The sequence below is a fragment of the Dendropsophus ebraccatus genome, chromosome 5 (genome assembly GCF_027789765.1).
Source record: "Dendropsophus ebraccatus isolate aDenEbr1 chromosome 5, aDenEbr1.pat, whole genome shotgun sequence".
In the NCBI taxonomy this organism is placed as follows: Eukaryota; Metazoa; Chordata; class Amphibia; order Anura; family Hylidae; genus Dendropsophus; species Dendropsophus ebraccatus.
In genome coordinates, this window is record NC_091458.1 from 18,355,399 (window position 1) to 18,380,708 (window position 25,310).

At 42.0% G+C, this 25,310-nt stretch overlaps 1 protein-coding gene across 4 annotated transcripts in view; it reads right to left on the reverse strand.

Moving 5' to 3' along the window:
• CNTN5 (contactin 5) overlaps positions 1 to 25,310 on the reverse strand; it is a 948,473-nt gene that overhangs the window by 539,656 nt on the left and 383,507 nt on the right. Inside the window, exon 1 of one of the 4 annotated variants that reach the window (XM_069969614.1) lies at positions 5,592 to 5,679. The exons of the other annotated variants lie outside the window; for them this stretch is intronic. The gene's annotated coding sequence lies outside the window, so the exon portion shown is untranslated. Of the gene's footprint in view, positions 1 to 5,591; positions 5,680 to 25,310 lie in introns of those variants that run through there. 4 annotated transcript variants of the gene reach the window in all.

A 25,310-nucleotide genomic window follows, 5' to 3' on the forward strand; every position in this document is an offset into this window, starting at 1 on the left:
CAGGTTTGGAAGAACCTGAACGTACTCGAAGTTCAACCATCTCTAGTCCCCAACACTACCTGAATGGAGACAACCTGCTTCCAGCCCCGTCCACTGTGTATCACAGGCGCAGAACAACAGATCCATCATGATCTATACTCTACTACTACTAATACTAGCCCCAGACAGTCGCACATCTTCCACTTTGACCATTGTTTTCTATACTGTACTACTACTATTAACTCTATTTGTACTGCTACTGCTATGACTATTCCTACTATTACTACTCAACACAGCCGCACATCTCCTGCCTTGTCCATCATGTTCTATACTTTACTACCACTACTACTACACAGCCACACATCTCCTGCATTATCCATCATGTACTATACTGTACTACTACTACTATCCCTACACACCGCACATCTCCTGCCTTATCCATCACGTCCTATACTGTACTATTACTACTACTACCCTACACAGCTGCACATCTCCTGCCTTGTCCATCATGTTCTATACTTTACTACCACTACTACTACACAGCCGCACATCTCCTGCCTTATCCATCATGTTCTATACTTTAATACCACTACTACTACACAGCCACACATCTCCTGCATTATCCATCATGTACCATACTGTACTACTACTACTATCCCTACACACCGCACATCTCCTTCCTTGTCAATCATGTTCTATAATGTACTGCTACTACTACCACCACCACTACTGCTGCTGCTGTTACTACTACTACTACTACTACTACCACAACCACTACTAATACTACTACTACTGCTGCAATTACTACTACCACTACTACTACTACTACTACTACTACTGCACATAGTAGCGGTCATCCCAGCTACAGCAATGATAAAGTGGGGATATAATAGCCGAAAGTGAAAGTAAACAAAAAAACAAAAAAAAGAGCAAAGGGACAAAGGTATGAGATGAAGGAAAAAAAAATGAAAGAGCGAACCCCAGCCAACCTGATATACGTTTCGCACATGGCTTCTTCTGGAGGGGTTAGATAAATTTGATTGAATGGGACTATTTATTTAGAGGGGATACCAGAATAAAGAGGTTCCCCACTAACTTGCAGGAGATTGCAGGGGTCTGGCCTATGCACCCCTCCCGGTGATCGCCAGATTGGCCTCTGACTATAGTTGCAGGTATGGCACGTGACCCATGGTTCTATTTATTCTCTATGGAGCCGCTGGAAAGAGACCAGGGCCATACTCGGATATCTTCGACGGCTTCATAGAGAATGAATAGAGTCAAGGGTCACATGCCGTACCTGTGGCTGTATTGAAAACAAAGAAGTAGCAGGCCAATGTGGGGATCTCCATGGGTACAGAAGTCGGACCACCCGCAACCTCTCACTCGGCCCCTATCCTGTGGAATACCTCTTTAATTTCAGTACTCAATAACAAAGCTCCAATCTCTCCAAAAGGGAAGATTAAGATTAATCAGAACAGAATTTCATATGTAGAACTTTTTATTTTTTTATTTAAAACACTACTGCATTACATCTATTTTTATACGGTTAGGGTTCAGCCAAATGAACCAGAGGAACTATACGTAGTTATTAATATCTTTCAAATAACAAAACTGAGCACGGGTTTCAAGGGTTTCTTACATTTGACAAATTTAGCAATTCATCAAATCGTCATTTAGTCGTGTGCTGCTTACTAAAGCGTGCCGTCCCGCTGATACCATGTATCTCTTTCCTATTGTGTCACATTTCCTTCAGGCTTTCGTTAATGAGAATTCATTAGACTTTGGTGTAGATGTCACTAAAAATAATGTGTTGTCTTAAAGTTGTTAAATCCCATTTATTAATACAAAGTTATCAAAGAGAATATCGAGTCGTAAATGTGGAAAATTATCCTCTAGTCATTTCATCAGTTCTGTAATAGAAGCTGGAAAAGGAGGAGGAGGAGGCACCAAAATTATAAAAAGAGATGAGAAATTTTCCAGAAATCGTATTTAAGTCTTATTTGATTCAGTCCATATAGATTCATCCGGTGGCCCTGAAAAAAAGTTATGTACCTCACTAAGGTCTTCAAGGTTAATTATACTTATTCTATGAAGTGTAAGGTTCCCAGTAGAGATGAGCGAACCTGGAGCATGCTCAAGTCCATCCGAACCCGAACTTTCGGCATTTGATTAGCGGTGGCTGCTGAAGTTGGATAAAGCCCTAAGGCTATATGGTAATCATGGATATAGTCATTGGCTGTATCCATGTTTTCCAGACAACCTTAGAGCTTTATCCAAGTTCAGCAGCCCCAGCTAATCAAATGCCGATCGTTTGCTTTCGGATGGACTTGAATCCGAACCCGGTTCGCTCATCTCTAGTTCCCAGTAAGAATATAATATTACAATATGGAACTTGACCAGGGTAGTACCAAGATCATAAGCCCCCCACCCTCTGTACCAATCCCTTCCCTGGTTAGCAGACCCACGATAACCACAGACAGATATAATTGGATTGTATTGGCCAGAGCAGACGTATATTAATAAAACAACATTTTAACAAATTAGAGCATAAAACCAGACCTCTAACCATGAGGTCTCTAACTGAACACTAACTATTACACGGGGCGATGTTCGGGAGCAAGCAAGCACTGGCTCCTCGTTCACCACTCGCTGATGACGCTATTACATGATTACCTGTGCCAACAGTGAGTCAGTAAGTGCGGGGAGGGGGGGGGGGGGCGGGAAGCTGCTGGGGGCTGCCAGGGCGATCTTTAGATAATCCGGGCAGCCCATAGGAGATAGCGGCAGTCTACTGCCACTGCTCCTATTACACATATTTGTCTTTCAGCATGTTCAAAGACACCAACAGACAACGATAGAGACATGTCAAAAGTTTTGATTAGTCCGAGTGTTCAGACCCTTATTGATCGGGAGAACGAGCAGAGAGAGGTCCTAGCTGCAGCATGTCCACTCCCCGCTCTGAATTAGAAAAAAAGAGTCCAAGAAAATAGAGCTCCATTTTAAGTCTGACTGATCAAAATTTTGACATGTCTCTATGACGATACTATCACCCCACAAAGGCTTTACCCCACTTCATAAGGGCCATGAACTTCTTGTGCAAAGCACAGGACTACTTCATACCGCCTGAAAAAAAATTATATCCATTTCTAGGAGAGCAGAACCAACCAGATTCTCTCCCCCCACTTCCATGACCACTCCGTTGCCATTTAACTTTGAGGAACCCACCACCATACTGTTACTGCCACAAAAGTAGAACATGACACACCAAAAAACCTCCACCAGCCAATCTGCTGGGCCACACTACCACCAAAAACTCTCCAGAATAGAGGGAAAGGTTGAACCACTCCAAAATAAAAGGAAAAAGTTACTGGGAAAATCTCAACAGGGATGGGGGAAGGCTGATGTTGCTCCAGTGGTTTTGCCCTCCAAAATGGTTGCAGGTTGCAAACTCCCCAAAGATGACCTTAACCCTCCCCCCCCCCATACCCTACTCCATCCCACCTTAACCAACCACCCCCACGCCATTATGGGTAAAACTTATGTTATGTGTATTTTTGCACATGGTACTTTTGATGGTATTTGATGGTATTTTTTTCATTATAGAAATATGTGCCTATGTGTTCTTTTGGAATTATTATTATTAATATTATTATTATTATTATTATTATTATTATTATTATTATTATTATTGATATATAGAAAAGTGTACACTCCGTAAAGTTATACACTCGTCGGCGCTGCACTGCAGATATGTAGCTAATTTGCTGCTATATAGATCTTGAGGATTTCGTATCCTCAGTAAAAATCTAAAAATCTAAATACCAATATGATCTATAGCGCTATAGTTAATGAGAGGGTGATGTTCATCTAGTGGTGGTATTGCGTGAAACAAATGGATATAGGTTTATAGTAACTGTATAGAGGGTTGCTATAGCTGAAAAACAGGTGAATACCTCAGGTTTGTATAGTGAAATCGTACATACTCGAAGTACAAAGCACTGGTGTAGTGCTATATATGACTGCTTAGGTGGTATCGTTATTCCTACCTGTCTTGCGCCGTGGTGGTGTCTTGTTCATATGTCCATAAGTGGCAGTTTTACTGTAAAGAAGATATTGTCCAAAGAGTTGAAGGGAGATATGGAAATTCTGTTTGTCGGGGTTGGGAGCGAGCCCCGTCTGGCGGCTCTGCTGCTACCAAGCAACCGGCGTGGTGGAGTAAATCAGGGGGAATCCACAATTCAGTGACGTCACTATGGTGGATACGGAGGCCGATGTGGGGAAAAACACTAACGCGTTTCAGCGAGCTTACGGTTGCCCTAGTCAGAGCTGACGAGGGCGACCGTAAGCTCGCTGAAACGCGTTAGATGTTTTTCCCCTCATCGGCCTCCATATCCACCATAGTGACGTCACTGAATTGTGGATTCCCCCTGATTTACTCCACCACGCCGGGTGCTTGGTAGCAGCAGAGCCGCCGGCCGGGGCTCGCTCCCAACCCCGACAAACAGAATTTCCATACTCTTTGGACGATATCTTCTTTACAGTAAAACTGCCACTTATGGACATATGAACAACACACCACCACGGCCCAAGACAGGTAGGAATAACGATACCACCTAAGCAGTCATATATAGCACTACACCAGTGCTTTGTACTTCGAGTATGTACAATTTCACTATACAAACCTGAGGTATTCACCTGTTTTTCAGCTATAGCAACCCTCTATACAGTTACTATAAACCTATATCCATTTGTTTCACGCAATACCACCACTAGATTAACATCACCCTCTCGTTAACTATAGCGCTATAGATCATATTGGTATTTTTATTATTAGTAGTAGTAGTAGTAGTAGTCTCTTGGTCGCAGCATCATCTTGAGTGCTTAGCCCTTAACTTCTGTCTATATCTATGTTTCCATTTTTCCGAAGACTTACTGTATATAAAACATCAATGCTAAGTATTCATCTTCTGAACAACATAGGCAGTACAAAAAGATAAGATCCTTTACTAGGAGAGTATCAGGTCGCCACTTTCCACCTCCATTTTCCAGGCTTGACCTCCATAATGACGTCGACTCCACTAATAGATAGTTCTTATATTAACAGATCATTGGGGGCTCGTCCGGGATTTTATATCGCAATGTTTGCTATAATGTAAATCACAGGCTTCATACAGTTTACAGTAACATTATGCCAGTAGACAGCCCTCCTACCTGCTGTTCTAGTGCTCATTTTCCATATAGCTAGGCCAAGAAGGATGTCTTACTAATAGAGATGAGCGAACCGGGTTCGGGTTTGAGTCCATCCGAACCCGAACGTTCGGTATTTGATTAGCTGGGGCTGCTGAACTTGGATAAAGCTGTAAGGTTGTCTGGAAAACATGGATACAGCCAACGACTATATCCATGATTTCCACATAGCCTTAGGGCTTTATCCAACTTCAGCAGCCACCGCTAATCAAATACCGAACGTTCGGGTTCGGATGGACTCAAGCATGCTCAAGGTTCGCTCATCTCTAGTTACTAAGTATCTTCCATGAAGTTTAGTAAGTCTGTATTGAGAACAATTGTACACAAGCCATACTAAAATTCTACCAAAAATATATATACTGTACTTTAAAGGATGGTCCCAAAGTAGAAGGACAGTATGTGTAATAGGGATATGAAGGGGGAGATTTATCATACATGGTGTAAAGTGAAACTGGCCCAGTTGCCCCTAGCAACCAATCAGATTCCACCTTTCATTTTCCAAAGAGTCTGTGAGGAATGAAAGGTGGAATCTGATTGGTTGCTAGGGGCAACTGAGCCAGTTTCACTTTACGCCTGTTTGATAAATCTCCCCCAATGATATTATTTTCTGCCCACCTACTTTTGGACTACCCTGTATATTACCAAGTTCTTCTATATAATTACTACCTACCTGTGCTGTCAATCATTCAGATTTGTTTCCTAAAAGTGGCATCTAACAACCCAGAAAATCTAATCATTCACACTTTCCTTCACACTCAGAAATGAGTCCAGGAAACTTACATTGGCACATAATGGGTTGACATTACTTTGAGGTTTCTTGCTAAAGACTACATCCATATGGGTGAGTTTGCTATACTTTTCTAAGACCGTCCAATAATTCAACGTAAGGTTCTATATATATATTTACCTACTTTTGAAGGTGCTAATGTAATATGCATACAGTGTGGTTAACACACATACATCACAAGAAAACCCTATGCAATGTGCACAGAGATAAGGATGGGACAGGGATAGCATAGAGAGGTATGGGACAGGGATAGCATAGAGAGCTATGGGACAGGGATAGCATAGAGAGGTATGGGACAGGGATAGCATAGAGAGGTATGGGACAGGGATAGCATAGAGAGGTATGGGACAGGGATAGCATAAAGAGGTATGGGACAGGGATAGCATAGAGAGCTATGGGACAGGGATAGCATAGAGAGGTATGGGACAGGGATAGCATAGAGAGGTATGGGACAGGGATAGCATAGAGAGGTATGGGACAGGGATAGCATAGAGAGGTATGGGACAGGGATAGCATAGAGAGGTATGGGACAGGGATAGCATAGAGAGGTATGGGACAGGGATAGCATAGAGAGGTATGGGACAGGGATAGCATAGAGAGGTATGGGACAGGGATAGCATAGAGAGGGATAGGACAGGATAGCATAGAGAGGTATGGGACAGGGATAGCATAGAGAGGTATGGGACAGGGATAGCATAGAGAGGTATGGGACAGGGATAGCATAGAGAGGTATGGGACAGGGATAGCATAGAGAGGTATGGGACAGGGATAGCATAGAGAGCTATGGGACAGGGATAGCATAGAGAGGTATGGGACAGGGATAGCATAGAGAGGTATGGGACAGGGATGGCATAGAGAGCTATGGGACAGGGATAGCATAGAGAGGTATGGGACAGGGATAGCATAGAGAGGTATGGGACAGGGATAGCATAGAGAGCTATGGGACAGGGATAGCATAGAGAGGTATGGGACAGGGATAGCATAGAGAGGTATGGGACAGGGATAGCATAGAGAGGTATGGGACAGGGATAGCATAGAGAGGTATGGGACAGGGATAGCAAAGAGAGCTATGGGACAGGGATAGCATAGAGAGGTATGGGACAGGGATAGCATAGAGAGGTATGGGACAGGGATAGCATAGAGAGGGATAGGACAGGGATAACATAGAGGGATAGGACAGGGATAGCATAGAGAGGTATGGGACAGGGATAGCATAAAGAGGTATGGGACAGGGATAGCATAGAGAGGTATGGGACAGGGATAGCATAGAGAGGTATGGGACAGGGATAGCATAGAGAGGTATGGGACAGGGATAGCATAAAGAGGTATGGGACAGGGATAGCATAGAGAGGGATAGGACAGGGATAGAATAGAGAGCTATGGGACAGGGATAGCATAGAGATGTATGGGACAGGGATAGCATAGAGAGGTATGGGACAGGGATAGCATAGAGAGGTATGGGACAGGGATAGCATAGAGAGCTATGGGACAGGGATAGCATAGAGAGGTATGGGACAGGGATAGCATAGAGAGGTATGGGACAGGGATAGCATAGAGAGCTATGGGACAGGGATAGCATAGAGAGGTATGGGACAGGGATAGCATAGAGAGGTATGGGACAGGGATGGCATAGAGAGCTATGAGACAGGGATAGCATATAGAGGTATGGGACAGGGATAGCATAGAGAGGTATGGGACAGGGATAGCATAGAGAGGTATGGGACAGGGATAGCATAGAGAGGTATGGGACAGGGATAGCATAAAGAGGTATGGGACAGGGATAGCATAGAGAGGTATGGGACAGGGATAGCATAGAGAGGTATGGGACAGGGATAGCATAGAGAGGTATGGGACAGGGATAGCATAAAGAGGTATGGGACAGGGATAGCATATAGAGGTATGGGACAGGGATAGCATAGAGAGGTATGGGACAGAGATAGCATAGAGAGGTATGGGACAGGGATAGCATAGAGAGGTATGGGACAGGGATGGCATAGAGAGCTATGGGACCGGGAAAGCATAGAGAGGTATGGGACAGGGATAGCATAGAGAGGTATGGGACAGGGATAGCATAGAGAGCTATGGGACAGGGATAGCATAGAGAGGTATGGGACAGGGATAGCATAGAGAGGTATGGGACAGGGATAGCATAGAGAGGTATGGGACAGGGATAGCATAGAGAGGGATAGGACAGGATAGCATAGAGAGGTATGGGACAGGGATAGCATAGAGAGGTATGGGACAGGGATAGCATAGAGAGGTATGGGACAGGGATAGCATAGAGAGGTATGGGACAGGGATAGCATAGAGAGGTATGGGACAGGGATAGCATAGAGAGGTATGGGACAGGGATAGCATAAAGAGGTATGGGACAGGGATAGCATAGAGAGGGATAGGACAGGGATAACATAGAGGGATAGGACAGGATAGCATAGAGAGGTATGGGACAGGGATAGCATAGAGGGATAGGATGGGGAGAGATAGTTTTAGTATTTCATTTCTAGTAGTGTTTGCTTCCAATTTGTAGGAACTTGATATGGAGTACGGCTATGGGTTAATAAGTATTATTATTATTATTATTATTATTATTATTATATACTATAATGTTCTGTAGTGGTGTATTATCAGGTTCTGCAGCAACTGAGGGGTATAATGATGCTCTGCAGCAGCTGAGGTGTAGTAGAATGTTCTGCAGCAGCTGAGGTGTATTATGATGTTCTGCAGCAGCTGAGGTGTATTATGATGTTCTGCAGCAGCTGAGGTGTAATATGAGGTTCTGCAGCAGCTGAGGTGTATAAGGATGTTCTGCAGCAGCTGATTGGTATAATGATGTTCTGCAGCAGCTGAAGTGCATTATGATGTTCTGCAGCAGCTGAGGTGTAATATAAGGTTCTGCAGCAGCGGAGTAGTAGTATGATGTTCTGCAGCAGCTGTGGTGTAGTATGAGGTCCTGCAGCAGCTGAGATGTATGAGGATGTTCTGCAGCAGCTGAAGTGCATTATGATGTTCTGCAGCAGCTGAGGTGTAATATAAGGTTCTGCAGCAGCGGAGTAGTAGTATGATGTTCTGCAGCAGCTGTGGTGTAGTATGAGGTCCTGCAGCAGCTGAGATGTATGAGGATGTTCTGCAGCAGCTAAGGTGTAGTATGATGTTCTGCAGCAGCTGAGGTGTATTATGAGGTTCTGCAGCAGCTGAGGTGTAGTATGATGTTCTGCAGCAGCTGAGGTGTATTATGAGGTTCTGCAGCAGCTGAGGTGTATTATGAGGTTCTGCAGCAGCTGAGGTGTATTATGATGTTCTGCAGCAGCTGAGATGCAGTATGAGGTTCTGCAGCAGCTGAGATGTAGTATGATGTTCTGCAGCAGCTGAGATGTAGTATGATGTTCTGCAGCAGCTGAGATGCAGTATGAGGTTCTGCAGCAGCTGAGATGCAGTATGAGGTTCTGCAGCAGCTGAGGTGTATGATGATCTTCTGCAGCAGCTGAGATGTAGTATGATGTTCTGCAGCAGCTGAGGTGTATTATGAGGTTCTGCAGCAGCTGAGGTGTATTATGATGTTCTGCAGCAGCTGAGATGCAGTATGAGGTTCTGCAGCAGCTGAGATGTAGTATGATGTTCTGCAGCAGTTGAGGTGTATGATGAGGTTCTGCAGCAGCTGAGGTGTATTATGATGTTCTGCAGCAGCTGAGGTATATTATGATGTTCTGCAGCAGCTGAGGTATATTATGATGTTCTGCAGCAGCTGAGGTGTATTATGAGGCTCTGCAGCAGCTGTGGTGTGTATTATTATGCTGCACTTCTTAAAGAGAGAGGACGCCCTCCAGGTAACATCATCCGATAATAATCAGAATGTTTATACACATATTATTTACAGCGGTCAATGGAAATCTTCCTGTAATGTATATTACTGCAGTAACCATAGGACTGTCCATTAATCATAAAGAATCATTCCATATATACAATAAGATTTCTGATATCCCAAACCTACAGAAAGCTCAGACTTCAGTAGCCGTCACCTTAATTCACTGGCCCTGAGTGATTGTCGCAGCAATGATTTTAGATGTGTTATTTAACCTGACATTTCCCCATAATAATGGAGGCACGCTCCGTAACCCGCCATGAATAATGGATGACCTGACCAACGCCATTCATCAGAGAGGTATGGGGGCTATCTCCAAGCTATGAAATCTCCAGACCACGGCCAGGAGAGAGGTCAGCGGGTCGCCAAGATGCTAATTCTCAGAAGTTACTCAGAAATAGCCGGGGGGCGAGGGCAGGTTGTAAGAGACTGGCGGTCAACCCTACCCATCAACTCCTGCAGATATACCGGACAGTCTGACGTTGAAAGAGCCATAAAAATAGAGACAAAATCACCGAGTGCAAAGGTGGACGTATGGTCATGTAAAATGGATCAGCCGCCATGGACCTAACACACTGTGAAATACTAGATACTACTATGGCTGCTATCATGTGAACTAACCAAAAGTTATAATTTAAGGGATGCTTCATTGAGAAAAATTTTAAAAAATAAAATCAAAAGGTGTCGGAAAGTTACACAGATTTGTAATTTACTTCCATTTAAAAATCTCAAGTATTCCAGAACTTATCAGCTGTTGTATGTCCTGCAGGAAGTGGTGTATTCTCTCCAGTCTGACACAGTGCTCTCTGCTGACACCTCTGTCCATGTCAGGAACTGTCCAGAGCAGCAGCAGTTCCCCATAGAAAAACTTCTCCTGCTCTGGACAGTTCCTGACATGGACAGAGGTGGCAGCAGAGAGCACTGTGTAACACTTGTGTCTTCGTTACTTTAGGTCCTTTTTCCTTTTTGTCTGATAAAAGGGGTGTGCCTTTTGCAAAAGGGGTAAACCTTAAAGTGCAACATTTTGAACTGAAATTGTTGAAAGATATGGCTCTGATGATCGAGCTGCATTTATTATGATTTTCACAAACTCTTCAGGTGCTTTCCCCTGTGTCCAACAAAAAGGGGAGGAGTCTCTCAAGAATGGGTGTGTTGCTTGTGTGAATAGGGGCGTGGCTTAAGGTGTAACACGCATCCCTTGTACCACACTTGTTATGATTTTCATAGACTTTTTAGGTGTATTTTTTTTCTCTGTGTCCAACATAAGGGGTGTAGTCTTCCCAACAGGAGTGCAGTGTTTGTAAACATAGCTAGCTGTGCACCAAAAATACCCCCAAAATGGCTCATATTGCTCTATATTTCTTATGATTTTTCCAAAGATTTCAGATACTGTACCTCTGTGTCCAACTAAAGGGGTGTGGTCTTTTCAGAGGGGTGTGGTTTCATTCTCAGTGTCCTCCTTATCATCACATACAGAAGTACAGTAACCAAGTATCCCACCAGTATATAGATAACTGAGGTGCACATAATAGGGGTAAATTTATTAAAGCAAATGCACCTTTAGGTACATCGCTTTAAAGCAAATGTACCATCAGGTACATTCACTTTACCATGACCCACTGATAGATCGGTGCCGGCACAGGGAAGCCGGTGCCGTGGTCCATTTTTTGAACTACAGCCCGGTCTCCCTGTATGGCGCTGTTCTATCCCGGGCCGGGGCTGAAGCACTGGAGGCGGTTCCATTGATTCTGACGGAGCCGCCTCATAGAGGGGTGGGGGATTCCTCCCACTGGGGGTGGCATGGCCCGTCTCCAGTGCTTCAGCCCCGACCCGGTACCCGTGCATAGAACTGCGCCGTACACGGGAACCGGGCTGCAGTTTAAAAAATGGACTGCGGCACTGGCTTCCCTGCGCCAGTGCCGATCTATCCATGGGTAATGTTAAAGCCTATGTACCTTATGGTACATTCGCTTTAAGTTTGGCCGCCCCAATAATAATGTCTAAAGAGAAGAGTGAAAACAAATTACAATTCTATGTGGGAATGCTCCTAAGTTTTGAGGTAGACCATAATGTAATTATACAAATATTACAGTTCCCTAATGTTCCGTGTCAAACTACTAACCAATAACAAGTCAAAACAAATTTGACTCTGCTTAATCTCTTCAACCTTGACTCTAAAACCTTCATATTTTTGCAAAACGTACAATTTGTTTTGCCTTTTAAACACGATGTCCTTGTCTGCAGGTATCTAAATTCTTGACATCAAGGACCCAACACTCAAATAACCAGATCTCTCCATTATTCTTTCACAACAAAACATGTCTCGTTCGTCCATTAGAATTAGAAACCAAGCAAATCTCACCGTGACCTTCCACATCCCGAACCTTCACGTCCTATAATTAAACTTGACCATTTTTTTTTAAAACTTTTTTTTACAGTTCCCATCAAGTAATAAACCCCCGGTGCTGAATAGCTTTTTTTTTTTTTGTCTTTGCGAAACGTCTCGTCTACTTTAGCCATGTAATCAAGACTGTCATTATGATGAAGTAGAGGCAAATTGCATTGTATTTAATTAGTACCTTTAATATGCATTCCGTTTAATACATTGTCCCGCACAACCTCCAAAATGTACTTGAATAGACAAAATAGAGCACATAATAATAGACAATGCGCTCGCCCCTCCAGCGGAAAAACTTTGCCGGTCTCTTAAGTCCTACAAGGACAAGTTTTATAAGACAATAGCAATTACCTATTGTGGCGCTCATTAATGTATCAACAAGGGGCATTTTAATTTTTTTCTTTTGTCTTTTGATATATCACATAATAGAGATAAAACAGAACAAGGCTGGAGGTTAGAGGTCGGCCATGTTTGTCTGGCTAACAACTGAATAGACTAGGGAGCCCACCGCTCCTCCATTCATATCGCACAATACTGACTTTAATTGCTTCACCGTTGGGTATAATTTAAGGAGCTACTGGCAGAATTACAAAATTACGAAAAAGAATGGAACATGATGGGTCCTTCGTCATTAGCTAACTATTGGTGGATTCATGGAGACCTATAAATAGTTGAGGTTTGGGGATTGCTCTACTGGTGGGTGGGTAATCAATGTGAGATGTCAACATACAGTATATTAAAGGAGAACTTACCAGTAATCAGTTCTGAGAACAATGTAACATAATGGCCTAGATTGATTGTCTGATTATGGTCTCTGGGAGATCGCAACAAGTGTTGAGCGAGCACTTTAATGCTTCCATGCCCATTACTCAAGTTGAGCATTTTCCAACTTGAGTAACAAATCCCATTGAAATCAATAAAGCAATAACATTGAACCAGGTGCCCCCTGCTTGGCTGAGCAGAGGGTGCCTGGTTAACCTATTAAGTTTTTTGTTCTAATTTTTGGACATTATGCCCATTGAAGGGACAAAATATACAAAAATTAAAATGAGAAACTGAAACTGATTTCTGTTTTTGTTCGCCTATGAACAATTATCGGAATGGTTACAACGATCATTTTCAAACATATTCGAACTTGCAAACGTACAAAACTGTGTGATGTACGCTTTGCACCTGATAATCTGTATACATGCGCGTAGACCAAAATGTACGCTTCTACTGTATATTTGTTTTTTTTTATGTTCGTCTTCAAGATCCGAAACGAACATTAGGATGTTCGTTCTTCACTAGTTGTTAACTGTCTGAGACAAAAATCAAACACCTATTAGAGAGGTTGATAAATCTTAACTATTTCCATTGATTAGGATGGTTCTACGTGAGAAGCCATCGAGAAAAAAAAATTAGCAGTAATAATTTCTGAGGAGAACATAACACAACAGGGGGGATTTATTATTTGTGGTACTGGGGGAACGCAGACAGGTGAGCATACCACTTTTTTTGTATGTCTATTAAATTGTGCAGCCACCATCTTTACAAACTCATTCTGAACTTTGGAAAAAGTTTGATTCGGTACCGAACTAAACTTTTTGCTAAGTTCATAACACATCTTGTTTCGTAATATTTGATTTGCTCATCTCTAATTTGCACGAAAGTTGGACCTAAATAAAATTATTACAATTTATAGATGTGTCTTTGCTTGCTAAGATGGCCTATTCTTCTGACAAAGTGGTGTCAGTGAAGTTGTGTTTCAAATTTTTGCAAATTTTTGAGAAAAAGGGTTGTTGGGCAAAACATTGTACCACAGTTGGGCCAACAACTTATGTTGATTGTTGTTCATTTACTATTGATGGAGTTGTGGCTACCTACACACTGTAGGTTTGGGATGGATGTATTGGAAGGTGGGCAGTGCTAAAGGTCACCAACATGAAGAATACATATTGGGGTATTTATCAATTGAACCCCTGGTGTACGGCAGGGAAGAGGCACAGATTTTTGTGCAAACTGCCCAATTTGTGCAAAAATATGTGCCTTTTGGTGCAACAATGGCAAGTTGAAGGCATGGTAACACTGTTTCACTAATTGATTTGGCTTTGGGGCAAACCTGGGAGAATTCTTTACCCTTAAACCCTACAACCATGAACTTTTCCCACAAGAAGTCTTCAGGTTGCTCACTCCGGCATGGTCTCTGTCAGCATACAATGAACTGTGTATAGGCTAAAGGTTAAACATTGTGTCACCAAGTAGAGATGATGAACTACACTCAGATGGGGCATAAGTATGGGCGACAGTATGGTGTGGTAATGAACACACGGCAGAACCAATTGGACCTTATTGTTCAGATACAGAGTAATGTTAGACCTTGGACACTGGCTAGATTCAGGGGCAATTTGGATACCAAAGCTGGCCCATGGGCACGACCCACAAGAGAAGCGATAGAGGAGGAAATCGGTGGTCAATTGGCCACCTGGAGAGGTGATCTGGTGAGTTTTAACACATGGTTGCATCTATAGTACATATAGGAACTAAAAAGTAAGAAATCTTGGAGATCCAAAATTGTCTGGTCAAAGGAGGGTGGTCATTTTCAAAGAAGATAGATAGCAAAATGTATGATGAAACCATATATCGGTCATGACAAATTTGATCTGGAGAAGAAGGGGGTTTTCTTAAAGAGGCGGTCTTCCAAAGAGGATTTATTTCTTATTAAACACTTAATGGAGGATGCAAGGACGACATGTATGAGCGACTTAACAATAATAATGTTTCTTAGCTTGTTAACTCCATTGACGTGGTAATTGAACTCCTTTACATGCCTGCATGGATAATCTCCTTGGAGAACAGTCAGCGCAGCCTTGGCTTGACTCTCGGATGGTTTATATTATTAGTTATTGGTTTGTCTTCGGGAGGTCACAGAGCGGAGGAACAGGAAGGAGAAGAGGGAACATTATCTACAAGAGCAGTTGGATGGATTTCAAACAAAGTTGAAATAATGATGCTATTAAGGCTCCATGTCAGATGAGAAGCGCTCTTCATATTCCCCATTTAACCTTGCTTATTTTGTAAATACAATTCCATTACATCAGCGCTCTTATTGTGAAATGTTGTCGCTGCCGCTGCTTTATCTCATATCAATCAGTTCTATATTGCCTGAATTCGCTGCATGACTGGAGGGAAAATGGGGTCATCATTATATCAGAGGAGCCGATAAGTGAGATTCTACACCGCTATAAATAATTAATACACTACACGAGTACACGGCATAGTGCAATGGGCTCCGATCCATAGAACGGTATTGATTGTAAGCAGCCAGCCTATACTACAAAGGAAAATTATTGGAGTAATGCGCTAAAACCTAATCCAATGAAAAACTAAATTTACAAAAAGTAATATAGAAAAACTAAATATTACTATTATTATGTCATAAGAATTGGCTTTTTTGGGGGGGGTCTTCAGGATAAAATTTTTCAAAGAATGTTACCCCCCCCCCCCCCCCCACACACACACATATACTCTTCCATCGACAAAGTTGAATAAGGGCTAGTTTTTTGTGAGATGGGTTGTATTTTTTATTGCTACTACTTTGGGTAAATTCACTTCTATTTAGACGCCTTGAAATATAGAAGATTGTAGACAGAAAAAGACCACTAAAATGCCAAAGGGTGGACTAGATTAACAGGATACAGGATACTTTGGGGGTCCCCAATACAAGTAAATGAACCTCAAAGTTGTACCAATAAAAAATACAACTAAAATTGATGTAACAGTTGAGGGATGAGCAGCAGTAAACACTGAAGAAGTTGTGTGGGTCACCAAAGTGACCCGTTCAATCAGCTGATTGGCAGGGGTGCTAGAATTTGGTGGATTGGCTATAATGGGTGACTCCTATAAGTTTCGGGAAAGGCTGGGTCTTGTAGGGAGTCCATTTGGCCCTTTTGAGAATTTGTCTTTTATTATATTATTATTATTAGTATCATTATTTATAGTAGTAATATTTTGTTTTACATTTATCTGAAGACTACAGGTGAGTTGCTGCTCTTTTTTCTCCATTTTTTGCATAATAATATTATTTCATTTTCTTTATTATTATTAAAGATGTCGTGGATTCTGGCCTAATAGAGGTTTTTTTTTTACTACATAACCAGGCATGGGCTGTTTTAGCATAATAAAGTATGTCCCCGGCACCTGAAAGTGGTCGAACAAGGAGATGGAGGGGCAGGACTGCTGTGGCGATTGTGGTGGCCGTGCTGGATACAGGAAGGGAGGTAAGTTTACTGTATTATATCAAAACAGCCCATGCCCGGCAATAGAAAACTTAATACTGACAGCACTCCTCCTCTTCTGAAATCTGATGGTGCAGATCAGACACCACGCCCAATGTGACGGGTTCTCCTTAAAAGTAATAAACAATGATTTTCGGTTGAAGTTGATCCTCCTCATGTTATTCCAGTAAATAATTCCTATGAAGCAATGGCTGAAAGACTATGCTGTAATGCTAGACATGGAACAGAGACACTTTGGCTGTTGATAAGAGAGGATGATTAATGGCTGGAGGCAGACAGGACCGAGCCGCCGACTCGCCCTCATTACTGACTAATTAAGAAACAATTGTAAAGTGTAATGAAAGGTTTTAGAACAACTTTGCAAAAGTATTGTACTTCAGAGTGGCTCACCCAGTGCAGATTACTGTACCCGATTAGAGGGCTTATCCCATCCTGCAAAGTTATCCCCTATCCACAGGATTTGAGTGTAGGGGGTTCAATTACGGGGGTCCCCACAATCTCAAAAACAGGGACTGGAGTCTGCCATTAGAATAAAGTGCACATCACCGCTCCATTGATTGTCTATCAGAGTCTCAGAAACAGACCAGTACTAGATATAACTTTTAAAGTTTTTTTTTTTTTTTTTGCAGAAATCAATAGTCCAGGCGATTTTAAGAAACTTTGTGATTGGGTATATTAGGCAAATATGCCATTATCTGCATTCAAAAAGACTTTCCCCAGGTCCCCCCCTCCCTCCTCTCTCTCATCCACTGCTCATTATCAGGAAATCTTGACTCTTTTACATCAGACGTGCCCTGTGTAACCTATGGAGATGGGAGGAGGAGGAGGGAGGAGAAAGATTAGTCACCAGGAGAGAGCAGAGAACAAAGGATTACATGGCAGACCCTGTGTGAAAGCCATTATTCAGAGGTCAAAAAGGACAGTGCTGACTTCAGAGGAGATGGCCTGGTGATGTAGCTGTAAATTAACTCTGGTCCTGTTTTGGTGCCTCATCTCCCTCCTCCCCTCTACATAAGTCAACCATAAGGACAGAGGGGAAGCTTCAAACTGCTTTTTCATGATAAAAATGCATTTTTTTCGACTTACAAATTACAAAGACTGACACTTTAAGGGATATTCTTTGCCTCAAGTTGAATGGTGGATAGGTGTGTGTGTGTGGGGGGGGGGGGGGGGGGGAGACCACCGTTGCTGTTCCTAAGAATGAAACAAATTTGTCATGGAAATAATAGACTACAATGCAATGTGTTACATTCATTAATTAATGAGACAATTTTGGCCCCAAGGTTAGACCCCCCCCCTACAGATCAGTTACCCCTTATGATGGAGGAATAACTACTTCAGATGAGAATAACCCTTTATCACTCCACATTTGACATACAGATGTGGCTGATCCCAGCCCACCTTACCTTGACTAGTGATGCCTGTTTCCTTGAGCCGTGTTAGGTATTGGTATAGTCTGCCATGGAAAGTACATACAGTAGCAGGGACTCCTGTCAAAAACAGATGTCCATGCTCCTATCCATTGATCTATGACCATGGCAAACCACGTTTAGCTACATCTGTATAAACTGGGAAAGGTCACAGCTCATATATGTCAAAAATATCCATAAGCTATATTCATATGATGGTGGCCAGTATACAATGGGGTTATCATTTTTTTTTTTTCTGTATAGAGTAAGAATGAAAAATAAAAAGTTTTCCTGAAACCCTGGATGGGCAATGCAGAATACAGTGAGGAAAGAGCCGACATGAATGTCTTTGCTAAAACTAAGCCAAGAAAACTTTCCATCATTGCAACCAAGGGGAAAAGATCCACCAGAGAAGTCTAGCGATCCATAGTAGTAAAAGCCCATTTAAATAAATCATCTCCTTATAATGAGAGAGCGACTATAAAAGGGCAAGGACACACTGTCACAATTGTTACTGATAGAATCAATACAATCTAGCATGGTCAAGCCTGGGTAATGAAAAGACTGACGAGACACGAGTCCCAGAGTCCGGATCGGTGGCCGTTATCTCGCTCGGGATCGTTGTCTCTTGACGGGTGCCATTGAAGCTCACTTGTTTCTTTTGTTTTTTTCCTTTTTTTTGGTTTCTTAAAGATAAAGAGCCTTTAGATTATCTGGCGTGACTCTCTGGAAATGAAAACTCATTAGGCTCCTTTATAAAGCATAATAAGTGGTATCACGCTGATCCGGTACATGCCGAGCCTTCTTGTGTCCTGCTAATTTCCTACACTTCTAAATCGATGGAAACACAGGTTATCCAGATAATCAATAGGAACAAAGTGCTTGCTGGTTTGTTGCCGAAGTTCTTTCATATTTTTTTTTTTTTTTAATGTATTTATTTTTTTTCCATTATTAATGCAATGAGTAGCAAATACAGATGAATGAATTTAAATACATTTGTTTTGATCCTGATTTGGTCAAATATATATTTGGATGGAATAAAATGGTTCCCGGACAAAAGTGAGAACAGTTTTCAAGGATAATATCCAAGTTCTTTAGATGACTCCATCATCAGGACAGACTAGGTCTTCTTATCCAGCGTTAGAAAAACATGGCCACTTTCTTCCTGACACAGCACCACTCTTGTCTCCAGGTCAGGTGCGCCTTTGCAATTAAGCTTCATTCACTTCAATGGAACTGAGTTGCAAAATCTACACACAAACTAGGGACGAGAGTGGTGCTGTCACAGGAAGAAAGTGTCCATGTTTTTCTAATGCTGGATAACCCTCTTAAAGGGGTATTAACCATGAGTAAACTCCTGAGTAAACAGCACTTACTGGATGCTGCTTGCAGTTGTGGCACAAGAGAACAAGATATCTTCATTCTAGGCAAGAGCTATCTTGTATCCCCCCCCAAAAAAAAAATTGACACATTTATAGGCTCTGTTTACTTAAAGGTGTAAAGCTGCCGTACAAGACTCATCTACAGCAGTGCCCTCCTATTCGCTCCTCTGCTGGGGCTGCTCATGTTTTCCGGCAAATTCTCCCACCTTCTCCTGCAGTGACACCTTTGCATACTAGAGTACCTATGTTGTCAACTGCTTTGTTGTCTTTACCTGCTACTGCTTACTGCCAATCCAGAGCAACCTGCAAATATTTACACCAGCTCCGCCTGTTCCTTCCTACCTGAGCATTGTTGCATTTGTGTTGTTGCACCAACTTTGTCTAGTGCTTGAGAACCAGCTGCTGCTCACACCAGGACCCCACTTGTGGAGTGACCTGGTGTCCTCTAGCCCCAGAAGTCCAGCTTCCACATCCTAAAACAAAAAACTAAGAGGACGCTTAGGGTCCTATTCCACGGGCCGATGGGGGCCTAACCAATAATGTAGATCTGCTAGACTGGCGCTCGTTTACTGGGCCTATTACACGGCCCGATAATTGTTTAGCGACGGCTGCAGGGACATTGCTACCGATGTCCTTGCAGCCCTTGTTTAAACACCATACTTTACCTAACCATGTTGCAGGTCTTCTCCTGCACTCCTCTTCCTTCCTTCGGTGCAGCCTGTCTTAGCTGACAGACCACTCAGCCAATCACTGGCCGTGGCGGTCCTGGCCATCGATTGGCTGAGCAGTCTGTCAGCCAAGACAGGCCGCACCAAAGCTGCTGCTGCGCGGGAGGAAGAAAGAACTCAGGAGAAGACCTGCATCATGCTTAGGTAAAGTATGATGTTTGTGAAATCGTCGGTCGCCCGCCATGCATTCGTCGGTGCCCGAACATTTTAGTTTTGAACCTAAATAAACGATCAGCTGATGAATTGATCATCGGCTGATCGTTGTCTCTATTCCACGGAGCGACAATCGGCTGAATCGGGACGATAAGGCCGATTATCGCTCCGTGGAATTGGACCCTTAGACTCCGCTTCCTAGTGTGGCCCAAAGCCAAACTGGTTGAACTGGTGACCATAGAGGTTGCAGAGCAGATAGAGTGGGTCCGATATACAGCAGCCATGTTATTGAGGCTCCTCCATCCATTGGTTGTATTGGTGCCGGCAATAAGATTGTCAGATATTTACTACATGTTTGTCTGTCAAAATAATTGCAGGTAAAAAGCTGTAGAACAACAGCCAACATGTAAAAACAATCCCGAGAACATGAGAAGCCGGCCACAGGGGGATAGAGAGAGGAACATGGAGAATCTCCTAGTAGACGTTTAATATGAAATTGCACACCAGCGACACAGAACTGTAAGCCGAGAATAACACTGATACATTAGATACCGGCACCGATACCCAGGGGACGGCTAAGCATCCATCCACTATACAGGAGTCCTTCACTGTGACTGTCAGCAGTTCCTTACTTATAGGGAATGGGGCATCAGAAAATAATGCATTATCTAACTTTATATGTTAAAGGGGAACTCTGTCCCCTCTGTCCATGTCAGGAACTATCCAGATCAGTAGCAAATCCCCATAGAAAACTTCTCAGTTTTCTATCTTGCCACTAGGTTTAATAGTTTAATAATAAAGCTTAGACCTGGGGACCTCTGTACAGGTCAAAGAGCATGCCTAGAAAACTCTCCAATAGAAATGCATAGGACCCCTCCAGTCTATTGTGTCTATGTCTATGGGCCTGTAAATGAGTGTTTATGTGTATTAGTGGTTTTATAAGGTCTTCTATTCTATAAAGTTTGTTTTCCTTTAAGGATTTTAGAATAAACACAAAATGTGTTGATGTTGAACTAGTCGACTGTACGGTATAGCACATTTGTAGACACATATTGAAACATAAAATGCTCATATTACTCTTGAAAACAATCCAAAACACGTTCAATATACTTCAATGGGAAAATGCTGCACAGTTCACTCACTGTTCCATTCTCCATGTTTTTTTGTGTTTTTTTTATTAACACATGAGTTGTGAAATCACTCCTTTTTATGTGTACTCTGTGCATACTATATTCTAAAAAAAAAAAGCATTCAAACCCATAACAATATATGGCTTAAAATACACACACACACACACACACACACACACACACACACACATGATAGAAATGCTGAACAGATTGGTGAATTACTTACATGATTCTGTTCAGCCGTTCTCCTAATATGCAGGAGAATAGGATTCTTGCCACACCCCTCCCCCTGCTGCTGATTAACAGGTGACTGCCTATACACAGCATGGATAGATAACTGTCAATCAGCAGCTTGTGGGTGGAGTTTTGCTTCTTATGAATATCCCGGACTACTGGACTCACGCACATAATGGAGAGGACTACTTATTGTCCATGCTATCCAAGAGGATTAGCTGCACAGAACAACATAAGTGATACATCATTCTGTTCAGCTTCTCTATCACTAGTTTATGTTACCCTGAGGTAGGACACCATAAACCTATTGACAGAGTCTCTTTAGGTATTACATTTTCTGATTAAAGCATCCTAAGGTCATGTTTACAGTGTAAAAAAACATATTATTATTATTATTATTATTATTATTATTATTATTATTATTATTTTGTTATTGTTGTTTACACTATGTGAACAAAGCCTAAGGATGCTTCAGTCAGAAAAATCCTATTGAGTTACAGTAATATATAAAAAGATGAGAGTAGAACCCCATGTACACTCTAGGGGCCACATCATAACCAAAGCCATAGGGGTCTCCTCTGATTTCTTTCAGCTCTGTAGAAGGAGTCATTATGGCTCCTTTATGGGGGCTCTGGGCCTCCTAGTGGTCTAAACTCTCACCGACTGATAAATCACAGCAAATCAGTGGGATAGACCAAACATTATTATGATATAAAACCCATTGAGAGAAACTTACTTTATATATATGTGTATCCACCTCTGTACTGAAGTTAATGAGAGCCGTGTAAGTCTCAGCTCAGCTCTGTGTGGAGCCTCCATTGCAGATTCTCTTATATGTAACTGGAAGAATAGCACGGCATGCAGCATTATTCTTCCCATCAAAACAACAAACGTCAGGACGGAACCCAGTGGACCCCGTTATAAGCCGATTGGGTCCATTGGGCCCTGTCGATGTGTTTCTTCCAATGGATCAGTCTTCCTTCATCTTTATTTTTCTGCTCATATGAAGAAAAACAGAATTGATGATGCAGGAGTGGAGTGCAGTCTTACGAGTTTTCCTATATCACATGCCGAAATACAACATGAGTGCAATATATGGCCATTGTTTTTACTGAATTGCGGCTCATATGTACAGGTTAAAATATGCTGGAATTAGTGACGTGCCACTTGTTTCTAAGGAATAGTGTTGGGAAGACTTGAGGAAACTCTTCCGCTACTGCATTAGACTCCAGATGGCTGGAGAAGTTAGATGCCGCCCAAGGGGTTCTAGGAAAACACGAATACAGCCATAGAATGTATCCATGTTTTACAGGACTACCTAGGCATTCAACTTCTCCAGCCACCTGGAGTCAAATGCAGAGCATTCAAGTTCAGAGAAGTTGCCTAACCTTGAGAGTTTTCTCAAGTCCTCTCAACAAGGAATGATGGTAAGAAATTTAGGACACTAATAAACCCCATAAAATGGGGCTAACTGGGTTAGGGCATGGAATTGTTAGTACTCAGTGGTTAAGTCAAAACATTTTTGTGGCCACTGACTGGACACATGGTGACCCCACCCCGAAGGGTTTCACAACAGTACTTGGGTCATTCAGAACGTCAACGGTAGAAGAGAGAAGACGGAAAGTAATTTTTTTTATTTGACAACAATTTGAGCCTTATACTTAATTATAAAGAAAACTCTTTCTCTGTTAAAAAAAAAGTTTTAATGCAAAAATGGGTCAATAACTTTGCAAGTTTGTTAACCCAATTTTCGAGCTGTAAATTGGTCATTGGTAATTAGACATTTCATGCCCTAAAATTGGGCAAAAAATTTCCCCCAAAAATGTGTTCAAAATGTTGCAGCTATGTGTTATTTGGGAGTACATATGAAACGCCATACCTACATGGTGTTTTTTTTTTTTTTTTTAAGTCTATGTTATCACACCGTAAAATAAAGTCAAAATACGGCCGTAATTGTGTGACTAAATTACGGACATTTTTTAACCCCTCCCCACATATGGACATGCCTGCACGAGAAGGGGAGTTCAGAGAGGGGTCCGGGTACCATGGCTATTAGCTGACACGGTGGATCACTGTTTTTGGCTAATTAAGCTATTCAAATGCAGCTGTCAAAGTTGACGGCTGCATTTAAATGACTTGTGAGCCCCATCCCCGGTGTCTACTGGGAGGGATCTCCTGTCCGCGATGTGATCATCACCATCGAAATGACACTGATCCCAGCTCAATAATCCATAGATATGGGCTGCAGCAGCCCAGAGTAATACAGCACTGATCGTATCGATTAGTGCTGTATTAAGTACAATGTATTTATCTCTATGAGAGATCAGTGCAGCAATTATAAAAGTCCCCCAGGGGGAATAAAAGTTTAAGTATTAAAAAAAAAAAGTTTGTTTTTATTAATAAAAAAAATCCCCTCCCCTAATAAAAGTTGAAATACCCCCTTTTCCCATTTTATACATAAAAATTAACATATTTGGTATCGCCACGTGTATAATCGCCCAAGCTATTATATTATCACATTCCTGATCTGACACGGTAAACGGCGTAAGCGCAAAAGCCCGCCAAAGTGCTAAATTGGAGAAAAAAGTGATAAAATGTAGCAAATAAGCAAGCAAGGAACTGATAGAAAGAAAGAACAGATCATAGCCCAAAAAATGACTACAGTGTAATGAGTTTTTTTTTGTTTTACAGCATATTTTATGGAAATAAGAAGTCTTTAATTGAAAAGTATAATTGGTGTTGGAAAAAATAAAGGTTCATGTGGTTCTGTAGGTGCTGGGAAGGAAGTGGTTAATAACAGAGAGTAAACAGATGTCCTATCCACATTGTATATATACTACTACTACTACTACTACTACTAATAATAATAATAATAATAATAATAATAATAATAATAATAATAAAATGACATCACATAAACCAAAAAGCTAAAACAAAAGTCAAATTGAAAAAGTTCAGGGAGAACAATGAACAATGGCGCCGAATCTATTTATAGCCCGACCTCGATCCTCCTCGAACCCCTGTATACAGCTCCAACGCTGATATAATGGTGCAATAATTAAAAGAAGCAAAATGCTGGATAGCCAGCAAGATAGTCAGATAAATGATTGCCCAATATATTTGTTGCTAAAGCATCAGGGGAGTGCAATAAAAGAAACGCTGATGCCGGCACAGCTCAATGGCGTACACAAACCGATGGCGGCCACAGATGTTCCAAACAGATGTCTTAGACAGCAAATCTATCTGAACAGGTTACGTGGCTGCTAGATCGCTAAAGGTCTTTTTTTTTTTTTTACTTTTTTTTTTTTTTTAATACAGACTAGATAAAACCTGTTACGTGTTTAATCGCTAGCTTGCGACACAATTAACCTTTATCTGAGGATGGGATCTGCCTCCGGTAAGAAAAACAAGCACGGCGCAAATGAAAGGTTACACCGAGGACATCATTATCAGATTTGCATGCAGCGAGCTATCAGTAAATTGAATACCCAGATGCGAATGTCAACTTGTATCAATCCCCGAGTAGAAGAATATCTAACGTGGTTATCTGCTCCGTATGGCTTTCACTGACGTAGAATGGCCAATTATAGGGAATGTAAAGGAGCGGAGATGTATCCGGTGATTAGGATGACCCCCATTGTTGGGTTAAAGGGCTTGTACAAGATTAGAAGAAAGGGCCGTATACACACGTTGTTTGTCGCTTGTTTAATACTCTTAAAGGGAATGG